The 21,638-nt window shown below is 43.6% G+C and overlaps 1 long non-coding RNA gene across 1 annotated transcript; it reads left to right on the top strand.

Moving 5' to 3' along the window:
• The first annotated feature begins 1,516 nt into the window (after window positions 1-1,516).
• On the top strand, window positions 1,517-6,858 carry LOC118165482. The gene is made up of 3 exons (XR_004750068.1): window positions 1,517-1,596; window positions 4,805-4,944; window positions 6,730-6,858. It is a non-coding gene; the product is annotated as an uncharacterized LOC118165482 (long non-coding RNA).
• Window positions 6,859-21,638: the final 14,780 nt, after the last annotated feature.

The following is a 21,638-nucleotide window of genomic DNA, read 5'->3' as shown; positions in this document are numbered from 1 at the left end:
TCTTTCTTAGGTCCTTATGATGTAATACACATGCCTGGTGGCTCTGAAACATAGCTGTGCTTGCTTTATTTTTTTCACAAGTGGGGCACAATGCTACAGCTATATGCAGTGGGTAATCAGTACTCCAGAAAATGAAGGACAAAGAAGTAACTGCTTAAGTATACAAGGAAAACTTCACCTTCAGCATAAAGAAACTCGGAACTGAGTCCTTACCCTCACAATTTTAGGCATGAAGGTTAACTGGGAAACTTTGTACTGGGAGGCTGTGTGGGCCCTTTACCCTAACCACCCACGTGTATCTGCTTAGGTCTGGGGGCTGGACAAAAGGCAGTGTCCTTCTACTTCAATAATACTTACTTGTTTCCAGCAAGGCCAGAGCATGTTCCATTGACTTACCAGACCAGGCTAGGGAATCTGGACTTGCCAGCTATTCTGATAGTTATTTCCTTTTTTTTGTTTCTTCCTTTAGAAGAAATTAAATTGTGTGCCGTTTGGAATCTGATGTGTCTTTAAATCTAACCTGCTCACTGATGTCTACAGAAAGACAAATTTAACTTTTTTACTTTCAAACGTTAATAGTCAAGAGAAGCCAATATTTATTTGATAAAAGCTTACCTTCTTACTTAGGTAAAACATTGTTCGGTATTATTTAACATCTGTAAGTTCAGTGGAAGATGGCCTAATACAGGTTGGCGTGGACTGCTGTGCTATACTAGTTCTGTGGGCCTGCACAGCACTCTTTGTGCACAGTGGAAAGGCAACATAAGAGCTTTATTTATCTATTAAGGATTCCTGTTTTAACTACTGATCATAAAGGCCAGGCTAGGCACTGGAAGCACAGCGAGCGCCATGGCTGCCCTTTCATCTGGGCTTCTTCCAAAAAGCCTGTACTGCTGCCCTTCCTGAAGGAGTCCAGGGCAGGCCACAATATGGGGCTCTCAAGGCTTGCTTGAGGAAAAGCCTCTAACCCAGCTCTGCATTTCTTCAGTATAAAGGAGATAGCCCAAACTAGAATATGAACTGAGCTTTGTGTAAGACTGGTTTTGTGCATTGGTACGAACAAGACCAGATCGGTAGTAAGAGAGGGAGATTATGCTGGTATGAATCAGAGCACCCTGAGTCCACCCCTCCATCAGTTCTCGGTCTAGTACTGAGAAAGCTTTTCAGGTCTGATTAGTCATTTGTGTTAAGTGTAATAAATGCCAGAGAAACAAAGAATAAAAAAAAAAAACACCAAACACCTCAGTAAATGTGAGGCATAGCTGCTCTCTAGCGGACTTGTGAATAGCGTTGGCACTGTAAATATGGTTAACATCCCCAGAAGATAACCATGTAGATGCTTCTGCTGAGTGACAGAAAGAGGATGAAAACTTCCTACACATTCTTGCTGTCTCTCACCTCCTTAGGTAGCTGACGTACACCAGGGTTAGAACAAAGAATGCAACAGCAACTTTAAAAAATACCTAGTGTCCAGTGCTGTGGTGAGTGATATTTCATTAAGCATGTGTTTTACTTGCAGGGACCAGTACTTCCATGTAGCGTCATGCAAGAGTGGCAGATATCTTACAGCTAAGGAAAACTCGCGTATCAGAAAAGGTGAGCAGGTGTGCAAAGTACAAGTGTTTATTTCCTTGTGCTAATGCTGTACAGAAAGAAAGCCCAGAAGAAATTAGTTACTGCATCTAGGACTTTGACATTTGGGAAGGCGAGGTCTTCCGAGGCTTTCCCAGGAGAAAAACTGCTGTTTTCAGTGGGCTCAATGTCAAGTGTATCAGCATGCCCCCGCGTAAGTGCATGCACACAGAGGACCTCAGGCAGGCTGGCTGCCCAGCAGGGTCTGGGCTGGCTGTGGTACATAGCAGCACTCAGCCTGCCTATAGACCCAGGGACAGCACAGCGTGAAACATGGCATTTCTGTTCCTGACGTCTGCAGCAGCAGCAGCTTCGCTCGCTCACTGGTTAGGTGACTCCCCTCTAGATGTCGAGGAATTCTCCTACATCCTTCAAGTGCTCCTCGAATGAGTCTGCTGCCTGTATTTGATTTCTTGATAGGCAGTCCCTGAAAGAATTTCATAACTCATCTGTTGGTTTAATTCCTTTATTGCAGTAACTTCAGCAGCAATCAGTGTCAGAGCTCACGAGCAGCCTTGCAATAACTTAGGATTCAAATAATGTAATTCAAACCCATGGAAGGTTTATGGAGGTGCCTGAAAAAAACAGTCTTTAATATGAACAAAATGATGTGTATGACAAAATAACCAGTACTTAACCCAAAGTAGTTTTTACACATTTGCAAGAAGGTTTGCTTACGATGTAGGATATATTGTACAAGCAGCTTTAGAAATAACCTGGACATCCCATTTCTTAGATTTCAATGTGAATTACTGAGAAAGATAATCACACCATAACCAAGTCTAGCAAAGCATTGAAGAAATTTAAAAAGTAATTCTGTTATGAAGTTTATACTATCTTAATTGTTTATGTGTGTGTTAACTTTACCTTTAATAATAAGGTATTAACTTCACCTTTAATAATAAGGTATTTTGATGCAGTACTAAATACACTCTATTTGGAGTTTTATTACCTAATTCAATTTTGAATGGACAATAGCCACCTTAGCCCACAGAAACATATTTAAAACGAAAGAAGAAAAGGAAAAAAAAAAAAAAAGGGAAATGTTTTTCCAATTAGCTGGGAATAAAAAGAACAATACAGGAAGAAGAGTTACCAAATGGTTCCTTTTGGTGGTTCTCTGTTCCACTCCAATTAGGAGCATAGTATGAGCATAGCATGCCTGGATAAAGTCCCAGGCCTCAAGAAGATATGACTTGCTTTGAGCTGATTCCTAGAGTATTTTATAGTAGCAGTAGTGGTATTCACTTTGTATAATGGAAAATAGATGTTGCAGTAAATGTATTGCAATCACTTAAAAAACTTCTAGAACACAAGCATGGAATGTATAAGGAAGGGCTGAGGGCACTTCTAGTATATACAGCACCCCATGTTGATGTAACTACTTCGACAGAAAATGTCCTTTATCAATATAGCTCTTTCTACCTAGAAAAGGGTTTTAATACATTCTGTTGGAAGAATTCAAGCGTAGGTTATCTGTCTGCTGTTGGTACAGTATAGCTACATCAGCAAGTCCTATTAAGTATGGAAAGTGTGCCACATCCTTCTTCCTGGTGGTCTGTTGCCGAAGAAAAAAACTGTCTGAATGATGACTGGGGAATCTAGGTGGAATTTCACGTTGGCTGGTGCTGTTAAAATTTCCATCTAGTATCTGGTAAGGGTTTTGTTTTTTTTCATTAGTGACCGTAACAGGAAACACAAAGGAAAAGTGCCGCTGTGTTCCATTCTCACGCTGGCACTGCAGAAGTTTCTGAGGCATGGTTCTCTCACACCATGGTCTGGCTTGGCATCACAAGGTATGGAATATCTCTAGCCATTTCTGCATGAGAGCTGATGCTCAGGGGAGCACCAAGGATTTTCCTGCCAGCCTTCATGCTGCGGCTGTCCCGCTTCCCCAGGGCTCAGACACCATGCCGGCAGTGGTGCACTGATAGCCTGCTAATTAGAAAATGCCACACAAAAAGCTGCCCTTAGAGATAGGAGGGGACAGCATCCCAAATCTTAAAGGCACACAAAAAAAATGGAGTTATGGGTGAAGACGTCTGCTCTTCAAGTACGTTGTGATGACACTACGCAGTTGCAATTGATACAAAGCCAATTCACCTTCAGTTGATTTCAGCCTTGTAAGCTGATAAAATGCCTTCATGATCATCTCAGCAATGCTGAAGCAATTAACTTCCCAAGTCCATGCAGCCTGTGAAAAGAGGTCGTGCTTACATGCATCTGGCACTATGGCTAAACCAGGAGGAGGATGTGTAGAAAAATGCATGCTCACATTGGTATAGACTGAGTGGTTCTCAGCACCACGAGATGAGAGAATACAAAGAAACTCTGAATTTGCTACCTTATTAATCACCAGATCCATCTGTTAGGGATGGGACTGGGGTAACAAAATGGCTTACATGTGAAAGTTTTCAAAGATGACAAATAAAAATAGGAAATGGTTTTTGTCTCTAGTGAACCTGGTTGGCTCTTCTGAAGGGTAGCCTTGATCCTTGAAAATATATCAGTCTGAGCTGTGCAGAGGTCAAAATATATATTTGAAAACTAATATTTTCTATTTCCTTTTTGTTCAACTTCCTGTATGATGAGCCCAAGTTGTTTATTCTTCTGAATGATGCAATGGGTTAACGGATAGTATGTGGGTTATCAGTAAGGAAATCTGAAGGTACAGGGACCATAACAGTACCTTATGTTTCACTTTGATTAAACTGGTAGAATTCCGTGTAAATGGAAAATTGTGAAGGCGTATAGCCTTTATTTTATGAAGAGGATACAGTAGGAAGTAACTTAAAGCACAGAGTATTGTCTTATTTCTTACTTGTAAATAACGAAATGCCTTGAAGTCTTTCAACTGAAAATCCACACACTCTTTTTACAAAACATAAAATAAATGCTTAGTCCTTCCTGCAAAGGTGGAGATTTAAGGAAACGTGAATGCTTAGAGGAAAGATGTAATGGATTTATTTAGGAACCAAGATAAGTCACTCGGAGGTGGCCATTCTCTAATTTTAACTTGGACAAATGACTGAGTTTTCTTCGGGAGAGTGCCTTGTGTGGCAATCAGCTTTTTGCATGGAAAGGTACTTTACTTGCTTTAGAAATCTAGTAGGTGGGAGCTATCAAGCAGTTTTTTGAAGTGTATCCATGTTTTGTTTCTTTGCTTCTTTAGAGAGAGTGCAGCAATGCAGAGTAAGCTCAGTGGCCTTATAGAAATAAAGAGTTGGTGCTCAGGGAAGCCACCTCACAGGGACCTCCAGCAGGCCAGGCATTGTCCAAAGCCTTGGTGCAATGCAGTCTGCTCCCCTCCAGGTAAGCCACAAGAGGTGCTTGAGCATCTCTCCAAAGGAGAGACAGACAGACAACAGTACGAGCAGTTACATTCACCATTGTGTAACTTCATGGTTCTGAGCTGCGCACAGATATCAGGAACGTGCCCTTTGTATCATATGCAAAAATAGATGATATTTATTTTATGTGGATAGCAAGAAAGGTTTTTTTTGAGGTGGGTCTCCTTATGTTATTTTTTTGTTTGTTTTGTTTCACTTAACTGCTGTTGCTTAAGTGGAGATCAATAATGTTTATTAAAAAAAGGCAGGGAGAGAATGCACTTGGTTTACCCCACCTTAGGACTGCACGGTGGTGTTCTGAAACTAGGGTGGGGCGGTTTATATTTTGATAGACCATTATCTAGGAGGGAAGCAAATAACCCGAAACCTCCCCCTTTCAAGTGGCCATGTTCTAAATAGTGTTTTGTTCCTCACTGATTACACCGATGCTGATGTGCTGCACGGCTGTGCGTGAGAGCAGCTGGGAGCTAACAAGGTCACTTGCACTTGAAGCTTCAGATGTTGTTTTATTTGCTGTGACTCAATGTGGAGGACAGCAGCACACACACCCGTGTTCTCCTGGGCTGCTTTTTCCGTATGCTCTGTTCACAGTGTAATGCTGAGCAGATCAATAATTAATCCTAATAGATTACACACAAGGGAGTAGATGAGCAGTAAGAGGTTTAAAAATAATGAAGAAGCTGTAGCAGGTAAATCTAGTGCAAACTGTTAGTAAGTGCTGGTGGTCTATGCCCTAGCACCTCATGGGGCCACTCAATTCCAGAGGCCATGCTCTTTGTGCCACTCCTGTCTTCCCTGGGCTGTCAGAGGGGAAAGAGACTTCTTTTTCTTTTTCTTTATTGAAGAGCTTTGAGTGAAAAAAAAAAAATAAAAGCCCCAGCATTACATTTAAACCATTAATATTAAATCTTTTACATGACTGAGGACTGGACCTAACTGAAGTGCATAATCTAGGACATAGAAAAGGAGAAGAGCAGAGAAGAGTAGCCCACAGCTTCCTTTCCAGAAGCCGTGACTCTGGTTGACAGAGAGGTTACCCTAACTTTTGATGTACAGCCCAGTAGAATAAGCAGGGTTTGGAGTCTGTGAGCTGCAATCCTGTGGGCAGTGCTGTCCTGCTAGGGGTGGGGGGAACTGAGCTGGAGCTGACCGTGCTAGAATGAAATCAGTCTTGAGCCAGGTTCTCAGCAGCTGGCTCGTGGTAGCGTAGACATCACTTCAGAGCAAGAAAAGCAGCCCACATGCACCACTGGTTAAATAATCCTTGGGTACCTAGTTGGAGAGCTCAACAATGCCCTCAGGCTTACGGTTTGATTTTTGGGTGATCGTGTGTGGAGACAGGAGTTGGATTCAATGATCCTTCTGGGTCACAGCTGAGGAGATGTTATGATTCTACAGTCACTGTAGGATTTTTGCCTACACATTTATGGTTTGATAGACAATCTTGGCAGGAGTTTGTAGATTGAGAGGTTTAATGAGGAACGCAACTAACTGAATGACATTGTAGCCGCACTCCAAACTCCTCCTGTTGTTAAGATTGTTGCTCACGTGTGGGTTGGAAAGGAGAAATATTAGGACCCACACGAGGACTTTTTTTGCTGCCACGCCTGTTCAGAAAATAGGATTCATCATTGGAAATATTTGGGATGTGACAGTCTTAGGAGGGGACTGGAAGGAGCCCTGAGAGGTCACTTCCTCTTCCCCACATCGACATTTGGTGTCTCTTTCTTATGTTTATTCACAACAGATGCCAAGAACAGGCAATCTAAAGCGAGGACCAGGGCTCACAACCTTCCAGGAGATGCAGGAACATAATACAGTGGGCCAATGCTAACAGAAGAAAGGAAGGCTGTTGTATACCTCTCCTGCAGCCCTGCTCCCCAAGGCCTGCAAGGTACACAGGCGTGAACGTGATCACATTATAAATGGCTGAAGGGAAAGAAAGGAACTATATGTTAGACCTAGTGGGACTTTTCTGATAGGAGGAAGAAGTACCTTGATCTGTTTCTGGAATTTTCTTCTCACCCCCATTCCCTTGAGTTTTCATCTCTCTCTTCCTGTTCTTGCTTGTGTGAAGAAGACTTTGCCTTCTTGCTTTTTGCCCTTTTACCATTATACTGGCAGCACTGGGGCCCTTTGGCATCTTGCCCACACACACCAAAGAGTAAATGTCCTTCTCCTGGTTATGTGAGGTGGCAGCTGTTTGCTGGGGAGCCATGTGGCTGAGATCATGTCTCGTGATTGTGAACATGGTCTTGTCCATGCTGGATGTCACCAGCTGAGGTAAGAACAACACCCAAGGGTCTGAGATTGATTTAGGACACTTACTGCACAAGTCACGTCAATATGCAGTTCGTAGGGGTGAAGATAAGGTTATAGAGGGTGTCTTGGAGAAAAAAGGTGAAGCAGAGTCTCACGTCCTTTGTGTCTGGAAAAACAGCATTATGACTCAGCAGTGCACTTGCAGGAGACAGCTGCCCATGGGGAGCTGAGCCCTGGGTTAGATGGCCAAAAAGGTTCTTTGAAATTTGGGTTTCTTCTTAAGATTTGCAAGTGGGTAAAGACAGTCCTGGTTGCCTGCAGAGCACAGGATGCAGTCGGGGCCCAGCAGCAGAGGGGCTGCCCCCATGGCTAGCCAGCCCCGCTGGGCCCTTCCCACAGGCAGCTCCTGGCTGGGCACCTGCACCTACTCAACCCCTGCCTGCTTGTCTTGTCCTTGCCAGGAGGCATCCTCTCCAGCACCTTTGGGAATGGCTGCTGCAGTGGAGGTGCCAACCCACCCTTTTCTCCTCCTTTTCTCCTTCCTGGCAAACAGTTTTCCTGGGATAATTTCACCAGGTAAGTCAGTTTACTCAAGGCTCTGAAAGATAAAAGTACAGGCAATGTTTTTCTAATGAATTTATAGGTGAGAGATACGTAGGTACGTGACTTCATTGCCCTGTGTGTACCTCCTGCTGCAAGACCCAGGACGTGCATGTTCTTAGCATCGATAAAAACACCTATGGCATTAGTCACAGCTAGCACCAGCCTGCAGTCATGCTGGCGGGCTTGTGGTTTTCTTTCAGCTTCCTTGCTACGAGTCTCAAAGTCAGGGTTCCCCATTTGGGCAAAGGATACTGTCCCAGACCTGGCTTTTATCCCTTTAATTACTTGTGATTATAGCATCTGATTTCTCCTTATCCTGCAGTTTACGCTCCCCATCACCCTGGCCCTGCGAGCATGTCAGGGCTCGGTGCTCCCGCAGCGTTACGTGCCGCATCGATGCTATCGGCACGTCCTCATCCACCACTTCCTTTCCCCTTGGCCCAGCTCCTGCTGCCCTGTGAAGCTGTGGTGTCACATCTGGCGTGTCTGTCACCAGCCCCGCACTCCTCTGATGGCTAGGAAACGGCCCCAGGTGCCTCACTGGTTTTTAAAGCCCATGTCTCCAGTTCTCACCCAATACAAACCGTTTTGCTCTCTTCTTCTGCCTCATCGATTCTGCATTTATTCCTAAATCTCAGAGGGAAAGTGGTTCTTCCTTTCCCCAGACTTGTTTTTCTCTTCTGCTGGGGCTGATTTAATAATAACTGGGTTATTATTCTGCACTTCCAAGATTGCTCAAAAGATGTTGCAGAAAACAAAGCTGTATTGTATTGAAACAGAAAACAACTTCAGAATAGAATGAATCACCCTTTTCAACCCCCAGCTAAAAAAAAAAAAAAAAGGTGATTCACTGTAGAAAGTCTGTGTGAGGTTTCTCAAATTCAGTTCTGGTTTATTATCTGTGAGGCAATTCTGTGCTTGTCATTCTGGCAATGCAGTATCGCTTTACTTGAAAATGGCCTAGCGGTTTTATTGATTCATTCTGGGAGATGACTTTATTTTGTTGGTAAATTTAAAGGCTATTTTTGCTTATATCATCAAGAACGTATAGCATAGTATTTGAGACTACAGACTATTTTGGAAAAATTAAGTAAATGTATAAGAAATTATAACAACTAATACAATAAATATACAGCACAATTAAAACCAGTGAAAGGAGATGCTTCTTAACACCGTAGAAGTTTTTGCCTTAGCAGTACCAAGAGCAAGACCTTCATGAGAATCCAAGCAGCTAGGCTAACTGGTAACTTACCTAAAACAGATAAAAAGAGACCATCTGAGCCAGTGCATTCCCTGGGGTGCAGAAGCTGTGCCCAGTGCAGCGGGCTGCTGGTGCTCCCTCGGCTGGGCGCTGGCTGGGTTTCAGTCCCCTCAGACTGGGTCCCCGGCTTCTGCAGCCTCTGTGAGGTACTCCCTTGGCAAGCTGGGTTTGTGTAGGATTTGGTGGGCTGTTGGCTGACTTGCAGTACGTTGCAGTATGTTGGGGTTTCAGGGACAGCGCTCTCCCTGCCTTCACCCAAATTCATGACCGTGTTGGCGAAATTGGACCAAAAGTCTGCTGTGGTGTGAGGTTATGTTCTGATTTCTGTGTAGTGACCAGGGAGAGCATTTTGTAATCCATGTGAAAACATATGTTGCTCATGTGGGCTTTCTGTCTTTTTTTATTATATTCTGTCGCTGTCCTCCAAGAGGAGGACCACAAAGCAGCTTCGGTGGAAGTCAAACTGTGTGCATGAGCTGGGGGAGCCCTCTGGAGACCTGTCCTGGGGACTGGTCAGGGAGGGTGAGGAAAGTTCCTTGAGCTCACAACAAATTGCACTGGATTTAAACCAAAGTGTTAAATGCAGTATTTGAATGCTCTTTATTTTGCATTTCCCAAACAGATGTTTTTCCCAAGTTACTCTAAAAAGACTTGGAAGTAACCAAGCTGCTACAAAGGAGCTGAGAAGTGGCCCATGCTCTTCCCAAGCCCCGCTGCAGCTGGCAGCCCCCAGGGCATGTTCTCTGTGTGCACTCATCCTGCAGGCCAGTGCAGCTCAGGGTAACTTCTGGAGATGTGTTTAAGAGGGTGGCAAAAGTTAGCAAAACAAAGGCTGCCATGAAGACCTATCACGTACGAGATGTGATAATTTTGGCAGTGCTAATGTGGGTGCTGGGAGATGATGAAAAAAGGCCACATGAGGTCAAATGGTCCAGCTCTTTGACTCTTCGTTGAAGGCTGTGTGGAGCAGAAATCAAAAACTGCTGTATGGTGAAAGCTTTCAATGAATGGCTTTTGATTATTTCTTGTGAAGCTGGTGGGAGGTGGAAATATGAAGAGGAATCAGCACCGAGTGTGGCCAGAAGCACCGCTGACAGGGCAAACTCTCTCTCTTGGCAGAGGCACAATGGCAGCAGCAATGTACAATGAGATCTGCAACACGCACATAAAGCATACGCATTGGCAATTTCCCCAGACAGACTTTGTAAGGATTGCCAACCAAACTGCCTCTTAACCTAATTTTACCAGTCTGCACACTTTGTTAGATACACTTTTGAACCAAATTTAGCATAAAGTGGCAAAAGTGATAGATTTGATTTGTAACACAAAAGAGAGAGTTGGTGTGCTTTGTTCTGAGGAAATTGCTTTTCAGAGGCGTTCTTCCCAGTGTGCTAGTGTAGTTGTATTCATGTGGGAAAAAAATAACATCCCTTAGCCATAACTGAATTTCAAGCTGGATATATAATGGGGGAAAAATAGATATTTTTCATGCCTTCAGTTTGTTCTGTGACTGTGAGATCTCACACCAGTAAATGCCTGTCTCTTAGGGGCAGAAATGGCAGTCTCAATCCTGTTTCAGAATGTAATGAATGCTCAGCCAGATGCTTTTTCCAGGCTTATGCATAAGATAGTGGATTTTAATTGTGAGCATTGCTTCAAGCACAGCCAATTTGGATGTCTGAGTTTTGCTGTGAAAAGGTAGAGCACAGCAAGATGAATGTCTGCAGTTACAGCCCGTAGCTGAGCCATGATAGCTGAAGGTATGAGCACCCATGGTTCATCTCAGTGCTAAATGAGTTGGGTAGCTTCAGCAGCACACCCGGGTACTGTGCCTCTTCTTCCTCTCTGCCGTTTGACTGCTATTAAAAGTCAGGAACTGGATCTTTGGTTAGACCAGCTGTGGCCATTTTATTACTTAGCTTATGTTGAATTGGTAAATCCCAGTGAAGCATAATAATGTGTTAAATATCTTGCATTACAATGCACGTACTCCTTTGGTGCCACCTCAGTCTTTTTTTTTTTTTTGGGGGGGGGGGGGGGGGGGGCATAACGTTGGCATGGGAGATGGGAAACCTGGCTGCTGAGATTTCTGCCCTGGAATTGACAAGCCAGGCTTCCCAGAAAAAGCACTATTTCTGTTCAGGTAGTTGCTGATATTGAATTCTCCAAGTTTTCAACGTTTTCAAGCTTCAGTTTCCAAGGTAATTTGGTATGTCTGTCTGCTATGCTTGTACTTAATGGTGCTCTCAGTCAAATGTGTGTGTGTGCCACTTGTGGAGTGATTTTTTCAAAACGCTGCTGAAGACGGCATGTCTATTCAGTGGAGTGCAGCAAAGTTGAGAAAAAAAGATGCTAAGATGAGCCTAGACAGCAAACTTCAGGTGTGTTTACTATACTGTAAGGCAGCAAAAGTGGAGGGTAAGATTTGTCACGTGGAAGAGAGAACTGGTATGTTTCGTTCAGGGGAATTTGCTGCCATTATTGGAGTTGGATATACTGCACGGAGTTCAAAACCTGCAACAGCAGAAATAATTGTTCAGCCTGGAAAGAAATAGTGGGAGATCTTCAGTCAGACTGGCAAGCACAGCCTACCTTCCCAAACCTTGATTCACTTACATCCATAAGTCTTCACAGCTACAGCACCACGAGCACTGCAGTTTCTAGATGGGTGTTGGCAGTTTCTCGTATGCATGTCAGTGCCCCTTTCCTCAGCAAATGGAGAGCTGGGAATATCCAGAAGCTGTCAGTAGACAACTCTACATGTGCAAGTGTCAAAACCTGCACCTCCAGAAACCTCACTGGGCATTGTGGTCACAAGCGCCAGCACCTGGGCGCATGCTGGTGTCAGTTTGTTCACTGCCAGTGTTTTCAAAACGCAAGTGTCAGTGTGCAACCTTGGGCTGTTTTGTGGCTTAAGGGAGCACGAGGACATTCACACCTTGTTTTTATGGGTGCCTAGGCGATGTCTTTTGCTTAGAAATGTACCCCTTCAGCATCAAGTAATGAATAAGCTATGACTAAACCTGGAGGCTGGAACTACCACCGAGAATATCGAGCATGTGAACAGTGATAAGGCAGCCTTTTAAAAGGAGCAGTTAAGAAAAAGACAGCATAACGGGAGCTTTTAAGAATACCTTCTTTTAATGAAGTTATAATATAGAAATGTAGGCTGATCTGCTCTCACTTGTACCATTTTACAATTTGCAGTCCCATACAGTAGACGGTTATTCGAATTCTGATTTGCTCACACACTTGAATTTCTGAGGATAAAATTTGCTCCTCAGTATAGAGAGAGATACTTTGTAAATTGGTCCTTAACCATCGTCAAAGGCAAACTTGTCTACCAAAGCAATGTTCAGCCGCCGGAAAGTTTTCCAGCAGCGGGTAATTCCTGGGTATTGAAAAAGTTGTCAGACATCAAAAATTCTTGTTCAAGATTGCTTTAAAAATGATATCTATCTACTGCAGCTGGAAGTGACATTAAGAGGGGTTTTTACTTGGCTGGTATCATAGAAGGTCAAGTTTCACTTATCAGCCTCGGACTCAGATATTCCATGCGGTTCTCAGTTGAATTCAATAAAGCCACTAAACTGTGAAGTCAACTTAAATGTGTTCTTCTGTGAACTGAAGTCCTAGATAACCTAAAATAAATTATTTTACAGCTACTGAGTAAAAGGAATAGCAGCAGTGCAGTACCATTTGGAAAGGTTCTGCAGCATAACCGAATGAATCCCTTTCCTGTGCACATACAATCTGCCATAAGGTAGAAGCTTTTATTTCAAGCTAATTACTTCCATTAAAAACCCTGCAATACTTCAGATTGTAACTTGATTTTGTAGTTTGCCGTACTGCTGCTGCTTTTGTCACATGGAGTTTTAATTTTAGTTCCTACAGATCTGCCCTTTGGTCCAAATGATGCCTATCACTAAGTCACCTGCGGGACCAGGGATGAAGATTTCTGCAATCAGTTTTGACACTCAGTGTTTAAGCCGTTCGGCAAAGCATCAGAAAACACTTGTGTATGTTTTCTATACACAGTAATAAAATGAGAGGAATAGCAGAAGGTTTAGGACAGAATGATGCCAACCATGCTGTGTGCGTTAAGGAATGACCCAATGCAATAGGTTTGTAAATAGAGGGAAGCTGTTGAAGAAAAATGTGTTTATCTGTAAACTTGTGGAGTCACATTAAAACATGGCCAATCTTACCAAGTTTCACAATGAATAGTAAGTGGGAGCTGAAAAAACCAAACTGTTGCCTGAACATTGTTACCGTAAATGAAGAGGAAAAGAAACACTGTAGGTGGGGATAGTAGTTCTGAGCCATTCCTTTGGTGTCTTATATGTAACTGTCCCAAAAAACCCCAATAGGACTTCACCGTCAGAAATCTCCCGTTCTGCAGACTGCCTATTCTTTTCTTGGCAGCCACAATCCCCGAGCACCCCTGACGACAGAAAAAAAAAGAACTTCATTTGACATATTTCACATTTCCACTTCTGTTCAGCGATCATTTTTCCTTCTGTCTACGGTTGTTTGACCTTGGTCCAGTTATTCAAGTGAGCACAGAGAAAAGTGGAAACACATCTACAGTTTTTCCTCCTGCATGCCAGGATGCAGCACAACTCCCATGGTCAGAGATGGAATTGGGCCTTGAAGCTAAACAGTTATTTAAAACAAAATGTATTGTGATTATGGCCCAGTAATAATTATCTTTTTTTCAGCCAAAGGCCATTATTTTATGGGCTGGCCGATGAAGATAGTGAGTGTTGAATTTTCCCCAGCTTTGGCTTTTGAACCATGGAGGAGATGGTAGGAAAGCACCTATCGGGTGCCAAACAGAAGCTACGATGCAGCCAGCGATCAGCACTATCAGCAGAATTTTCCCCTGCTTGTGGTACGTTGTGCGTGTTCAGGCCTTCTTATCTGCCAGCTGCTACAAAGATTTCAGTCCTGGTGGAGCAGGGAGCAAAAGAAGGATGGATGTTTTGGGATAAAAGCCGACTTGCTGTTTCCAGCCCCCAGGCTGGCTACTTTACATGGGCAGCTGTGGATTAGGTGACTCAGTCCTGAGCGGTCACAGGCAGTCAGAAAATAGCAATGTTGTGGTGTGGCCTCTGCTCCATCCTATTTGGCAAATCACCGTTTAAACTGACCACTGCAGTCTTCCTTTCCCTGTCTCAACGCTCAGACCGCTCGCCTGTTAAATCCAAGTATAATGGTACTGCTTGGGCCAGTGCTTTCAAAAGTAAGTCCTGGGAATTGCGTGCGAAAATTGTCCCCTGCATGTCCCCACCTAAATGAAGTGCCTACCTTCAGAAGCGCTGCTCTGAAAACCCCGGACTTTATCTTCAGTGACATTTTGCTGAGATCTGTTATCTGTGTGGTTCTGTGAGTGACCTAGAATAAGAGGAGCAGGATTCTTGTTTTTAGAAACGGAAAAAAATGCCCTTTAGGGAGTGCTCCACCACGCAGAAATATTCGGGGACATACTGGGTGGCCGTCTGCCTTTGCTTCAGCTATCTTCGATTAAGATGCTCTTTCTAAGCAGCAGTGGAATTGCCCGGTGCCAGCGGACAAGCTGCAAAAGCATCTGGAGATGACTAAGGAAGTTTTTGCTCACAGTGTTACTGGCCTGGGGCAAACACGGTCAGGGCCAAAGCAGATTTTGTCATGTCAGCTGCAGCAGGGTATAGGAGCTTGAGGCTGGGCTCCTGCTTAATGCCTGGGAGCAGCATACAAGTCCGGGGTGCTTAACAGTCAGGGGACTTGTGTGGGCAGCTCAGGATGTCAGACGGGTTTGGGCTATGCAATTCTACTGATTCACGCTGCACAGAGGCTAGCTGCAAATTTGTATCCATCAGAAATCATGAAGCATGAAAATACTGTGCAACCGTTTGATATTATCATGTCGCCACTCCAAAGAGACTAATGCTAGCTTAGGGGAAAACCAGCCCCTGCCTTATCTTCACTAGGATTTCATTCTGAGTTCGCCAACTCCTATTAAGAATTCTTTTCAGAGGTAAGCCAAGGCCTAAGAGGAGAAGGTATAGCTTCTGCTAGAAGGAGGAGGATCTTTAAAATTATGGGATGTGGAGGGCTGTTACAAGACTCAGTCTTGTGTCTTGAAGAGTTGGTCAGAGCTGACTAAGGAAGGGGTCCTCTTGCAGTTTCCCAAATGTAATCCTTTTCTGATTAAGTAATGGAGGAAAGGCTTTGCTGGAAGGGCATGTGAGAGGCAGAGCCCTATCTAATATTTAGTCTGGACAAACTTACATTAGGAAAAGAAAGATTTACAGAATCCACTTGACTATTGTTCCATATCAGAAATACACAGGAAGAATTTCTGTGCTGGGAAAAATCTGCTTCTACATCCTAGAAGTTAAATAATGGGAGGAAGTTACCATCAGCACAAGATCTTCCTCTCTTAGGCAGCCTACACAAGGAAAAATAAAAATGGACAAACTGTACTGGGACCTATCGGTCTTAATCCAGAATACCCTGATCTGCACATGTACACATCGACAGATTCAGCATAGAAGTACAAAGCAGGAACATCAGCTTAAATAAGGACTAGAGTCTTCCCAAAGCCAAACAGACACTGCTCAGTAGTCTTACCTTTTTAGTGTGCATTCATTCTCCCTCCGAATTACTCATCCATAAAATGCAAATGTCAGTTCTGAAATGAAAGCTGTGCAAAGGAAAAAAATAATGATTAAACCATTTGCCTTTGTCAATGGTTTGAAGAGAAAAGCTCATGTCTGCAGTGCTGCATTTCTTTGGTATAGGAAGCAAGTGGGTCTGCAAAGAGGCTTCTTAAAATAAAACAATATCAGTCTAACCGCTGGTACCGCCTGTACATTGGTACATCGGCTGGCTTGTGGGGGCTTCTCTTACTCAGAAGTGAACTGAGACTGACAGTAACATTTGTTCACTGCGCATCTGATCAACCACGTATAACCTTTGCCAAAGGAGCTGAACTAGGAAAAAAAAAAAAAGTAACGCATTGTTTAGGGCAGGAACATAACTTTTAGGGATTATTAAAGATGAGAAACGAGCACAGGTCATTAGCACACATGCTACTGGAATGAAGTTTTGCAGAAACCAGGTGGTTGTTTTGTCAGGTAAAGATTGCTAAAAGGAATGCATGATACGGTGCTGAGATGATATGGCAGTGAAAAAGACAATAGAAAAAGAAAATAAAGAATATTGGTACAACAGGATATGAAGGAAGAAGTCTCCAGCTGCAGACCAGATAGTTTAATGCTTAAATAGTGTACTTGATTCCTTTTAATTCAGATGTGCAGACGTGGGCTTCAAAATTCCTAAAATTTGCATGAAAGAGAAGATGTGTAGCAGAGAACTCATCTCATCTCAAGAGAAGATAGTAGTCAAAGACCTGCTGGGAGAACCTGGAATTGTCCTTGGGGAATGTTTTTCCTAAAAGCTCAGTGCCTGCTTTGGAGAGATTTATTCTAAACAAAAAAAGTAATGATTTTGCTTTTAGGGGGAAGAAAGGACTTTTTTTGGTTGCGTTGCTTTGGAGGCTGGATCGCAGCCAGTGCAGGTTGAAATGCCCACTGTTACTTCTACCCAGCTCTTGCTGCGTGTGGCTCACGGAGGCAGAAGTTTTCATGTGAGGTAGCTCGGTGATTATGGCTGTTATTAAACTTCACTTACAATAATTGATCCATTTCCGAGTACAAGCATATACATGTATATTTAATATTCACAGCTCTTTCATGGAGAGCCTGTAACAGTTCTGGAACAAGACTGCCATGTTTTGCCTGAGGGAGAGGGAGGGTGTCATCCATGCTAGCATCACGAAAATCCCTTCCTCAAACACAGCCAGGTGACAAACCCCAAGCATCTTGCTGGTAAGGTCTTTCTAGAGGTTGACAAGGAAATTGCCTGAAGCACCTTCCACCAAAGCTGCTGTGGCTGAAGGTAGCATGGCCAACCATATCTTCTTCATCAGGAGGAGTTGGCCGTGGCTTCAGGACTGAGTTTCTCCTAATATCCCCTTAGTAACCCGTTCTGTAATTTCCTTAGGAGAAAAAACAGTGGTGTCAGAGGAAGAGAGATCCAGAGAAGAAAGCTGGAAGGCAGATGTTTTGGGTAAGGCAAGAGGGGGCTGGACAGGAGAAGGAGTTGGCAGGGCTCCACAATGGTGGGAGCAGAAGAAGAGAAGAATAAGGCAAAAAAAAAAGGTAGTGGCAGTAGAAAGACATAAATAAAAGAGGACAGGAGGTGTCTGTGCTGCTACAGGAGTAGTGGCATGGCAAGGCAGAGCCAGTTCATCCATCCCTCCTGAGGCAGGTCCACCCAGAGGATGAAAACCTTCATGCTCTCAGGAAAGAGATTAAGCTCAAGGGACAGAGGCCGGTGCTGGGGCTGTCTGTATCCCAGCTACCCTGGTCACAAAGAGCAGGCATCTGTGTGATGTCTGAACAGGGAGTGCAGGCTTCCCTTTTGTTTTAAATGTTGGAAACCTAATCAGTGAAGCAATTCTACCTTGCCTCAAAAGAAATCCCCCAAAAAGCTTGTTCAGAGTTCAGCATCCTTTGTACAAAGTTAAGAAATGCCCTAACAGCATTACAGCACCTTTCTTCATGGTGCTGGTGTGTTTATGCCCTTCCCACCCACCTTTCCTTTTTCAAGGCTGCGGCTATGGCTTGTACTGTGAGAAGAGTCTTTAAAAGTCCCCAAAAATTTGAAAATCATGAGTCAGACTCCCTCAAAAGAGTGGGGAGGGGATTTTTTGTTGTCTGTGTAACCATCACTTCTTGTGTGCGTACGTGCACGAGACAGAACTTTTTGGCCTGTGGATAGGGGACAATATCTCTTTGATGGTGAGGGGCTTTCATCTTCTCCTTAGATTGTGAATGCTGAAGTCAGGCTGTGTACTCTCACTCCCCTCCCACCAGCCCCTCATGCCAGCAATTAATTCTGCCCCAGTTTCCTTATCCTCCACTGAACTCCTCTGTCAAGGCATTTGTAGAAGTCCTTTTGCCTTCCCTTCACAGGCTGTTCGTAATGTTCAGCGAGATGCAAAGACCAAGAATTTTGCCATGCAGAGCCAGAAATTGTGCATTTTCTGGATGCCTGGCTTAGGACATCTGAGACCTTGATGAAGAGGTGAGCGCTACAGATGTCAGAAAGTGGGGCCTTGTGCTAGGAATTAGTACAAAAACATGCAGGCTTAGAAAGATTTGGCTCTCAGTAAGAGAACCTTGCTGATTTTCTGGATGGTGTTGCTTTTGTTTTCTCTCTGGGCTTCGTGTTGTGAGAGAAAGATGGAAACAATACTATGCTGCTTTTCAGCTGTTTGCAAGTAAGTGGGTTTATGTTTGTAAGGAGGAAGGAGATTTGGATGAGCTCACCTCATAATATTTCATTTTTTTATATACAGAAGCTTATGCTGTATTTACACAGTTCACAAAATAATGCAAAGAATGAGAAGTTAATCGAGCGAGTAATTTTTTTCTGTCAGTAGCAAGAATTGTATAGAAAAATCTATTAAAATTGTGCAATTAAAAATAGTAATGATACTCAAAAAGGGACTTAACTAAGCAAAAATAGTTATTGCTGCTCTTAACTATAAAAACTTGGCTTTGCAAACATACTGCTCTTTCCTGGCAATTTCCTGTGTTTCCAGAGAGCCAGACAGCTTCTGGTCGTGTTGAAACTGTTCTGCTCTGTATCTGGAATTCCCTTTTCAAGCTGCCTGATGTGGAAGGACTAAATTCAATTGCAGCAGTGCCATAGGTAGTATTGTGGTATATGCCTCCCTGGTCTCCTCTAAACCCAGTATTTTTCTGCCTTATCATCTCACTACTAACCTCTGTTTCCCTCCATTTCCTCTTGTCTTCATACCTGAGCGAATCTTTGTTTTAAGAGATAGGGATGAAAAGGAGGTGCTTGAAACCATTTCCCAAGGTTTTAGACTTCCGTGTAAAAACACTTCTTAACCACTTAAAAACCTTTTGTTATAGTAGTTCAGTCTTTGCCAAAAATAACTTTTCAAGAGCACTTCTACAGCCATGCAAAGTAAGTAGCCACCCATGAACTGTGCAAGTTTGTGCAAGCTGCAGAGATCACGTCCGTGATCCTGTCTCTCCTCATGCTATTGTGTTCTCAGTTGTGCCATGGAAATCGCATTTGACCACATACAGTGTGATATGATACAAGTATATCAGGCATTCATAAACCGGTCTGCATCTCATTACTTTATTAGCTACTAAATATCAGCAAATGGTCTTTAAAAAAAAACATTGAGAACAATTCCCCCCCCCCCCCCCTTTTTTTAAGACAGACAGTCGTAAGGTGGCGTGGTGTGCCTCATTTTAGCAGCATGATTTTCATATATATAATTAACATACCTTGTCTGGTCTGCTGACGAAGAAATTATCAGGGACTTCCATCTTTTACTCATTAATAAGAGACTTACTTGAGTTAAAAAGGAAGTAAAGAGCATTGATGGAAAATCATCACTGAAAACCACGCTCTCCTGCATGCCTGCAGACTTCACAGGGTATCCAATGAGCTGCTGAGTCGCTAATGACAGATGTGGGGCTGCAAAAAGACCGAGGCTGCCTGCCAGTGTTTAAAAGGTCAAATGGAAAGCTTGACAGCTGAATCAAATTCACTGCATAAATGTGTGATGCTGGCCTGAGCCAGTGGATGAGAGGCGCTCATGTAGTCTTGTGCTCAGTCTTTAATACTACTTTGAACTCATGTCAATGGATAAAGCTCATGTCAATGGATAAAGCAGAAAATACACATATAAAAGAAGAAAGCAGAAAATGTGCATCACTCAAGATGCTCAAGAAATAATGAGTGGAAGAGTGCTGAATAAGACTCTCAGCTTGCCCGTTACAAAGCCAGTCCCTGAAATTATATCGCTGCGGTTAGGTTTAGAAAACTGTACTATTTCCCAGTGCTTTTACTTGTGCATTTTTGAATGTTAACGTGTTACAAGATCTCTGAGAAGACGTAGAGGATGTGTTATTTGTTAGCTCTCACTTGGTGTTTCTGTCTTCCATCTAGAAGGTGTGTTGCTCAGATAAAGAGTAAGAAATGACAGCGTGTGGCATAGCCGTCCAGCGCCAGCCACTGTAACCACACAGACTTCCCAACATGATCCATTCCTGGGCAAGTTGTCTCTCATGGGGAAAAACTGGTGATGAGTATCATTTGCAGAAGCCATTATTGCTTTGTGAATGATTCGCATGCAGAACCCCGGGCTAAGATGTGCAGATGATGTATTAGCAAGTAGTAATTTTGCATTTGAGATCCATTCTCTGTCCTGAGCCTGGAGGCGTTCTAAATGAACTGAGCCCTGCTTTCACCTGGCTCGTAGAGTGGGAGAGGGCAGTGTCTTGCCTTGCTAGCAGGAAGAGTTTTCCTCCCTCAGATCTCTGCTGGGGAGCCCTCAGCTCCCATACAGCCAGTGAGCCTTTTCCAGTTTCATAAGCTGTGTGAGAGGAGTGGGAGAAAAAGGGAAATGATGTAAAATCATTTGGGGAGAAGCTACAGGAGGGACTTCGGTCCTGGTCCCTGCCCTGAGAGAAGGCTGGGAGCTCCCATGCGACTGTTGTGTCCTTGCTGCAGGTGATGGTGTTAATGCAGAGCAGAGGAGGGGGGAGATGCCAATCACCTAATCATACAGAGTACATCACCTTTTTCAAGGTGGCTTATACCTTCGTGCTCTTCAGTTTTTCGGTGATAAAGGGGTTTGGGGTCACTTGCTTAAGTGACTGTCATGGTTCCCTTTTTGTTTTTCCTCCAGCACTCCCCTGTGCCCTAGTTTTCCTGGTAAGGTTTAGGTATCTTATCTGTGTGTGGTACATATACCATATACCACACCTCCATCACTGTCTGGTCAGTGGCTCTTGTTTCCAACTTGAAGTGATTTTCTGTTGTGTCGTTCTCAGCCAATTGAAAAAATTAATCTAAATCTCCTTTAGAATTCAGTTTTTAACCTTTAAAGGAAATTTTCAAACATGTTGCAGATACTTATCATCAGAAGTCATAGTGAGGGTAAGCAGAACTTGTGCTTCCAAATCCTATGGATGCTTTGTAAATATTCCTGCCCAGTGCCATGACCCCCTTTGGGGGCAAACAAGTGGAAGTGCCTCTTGAGGTATGTATTGAGTTGTAAGAGTATGGACTCTGAAGAACAAGCATATCTGCTCCTACTAAAAGCACCTGGTGCCTGCCTTTGCTCAGTTGCCCATCTCGCTATGCGAAAGTGCTTCTGTTCACCCATCCCTCGTCCAAAGCTGGGTGTGGGGTGAGGTTCTTGTACACTTTTTTTAGGCAGGTATTCTTACTGAGTGCTTATTTAGTTACTCATTGCCTGTGTAACTGCCAAATCCCTTTCCTTCATCACCTATGAAGGAAAGGCTCTGAATTTGGGGATGTGCTCCAGATCAGCTGCAGCTCTTCCTTCCATGCAGCTTTTCCCGCAGGCAGCTGCCAGCAGCAGGTTTTGCCCCGCAGCACACGCGTATGGGTTGCATTGGTCAAAT

The sequence above is a fragment of the Oxyura jamaicensis genome, chromosome 4 (genome assembly GCF_011077185.1).
Source record: "Oxyura jamaicensis isolate SHBP4307 breed ruddy duck chromosome 4, BPBGC_Ojam_1.0, whole genome shotgun sequence".
Taxonomy (NCBI): Eukaryota; Metazoa; Chordata; class Aves; order Anseriformes; family Anatidae; genus Oxyura; species Oxyura jamaicensis.
This window is presented reverse-complemented; position numbering and strand designations above follow the sequence as displayed.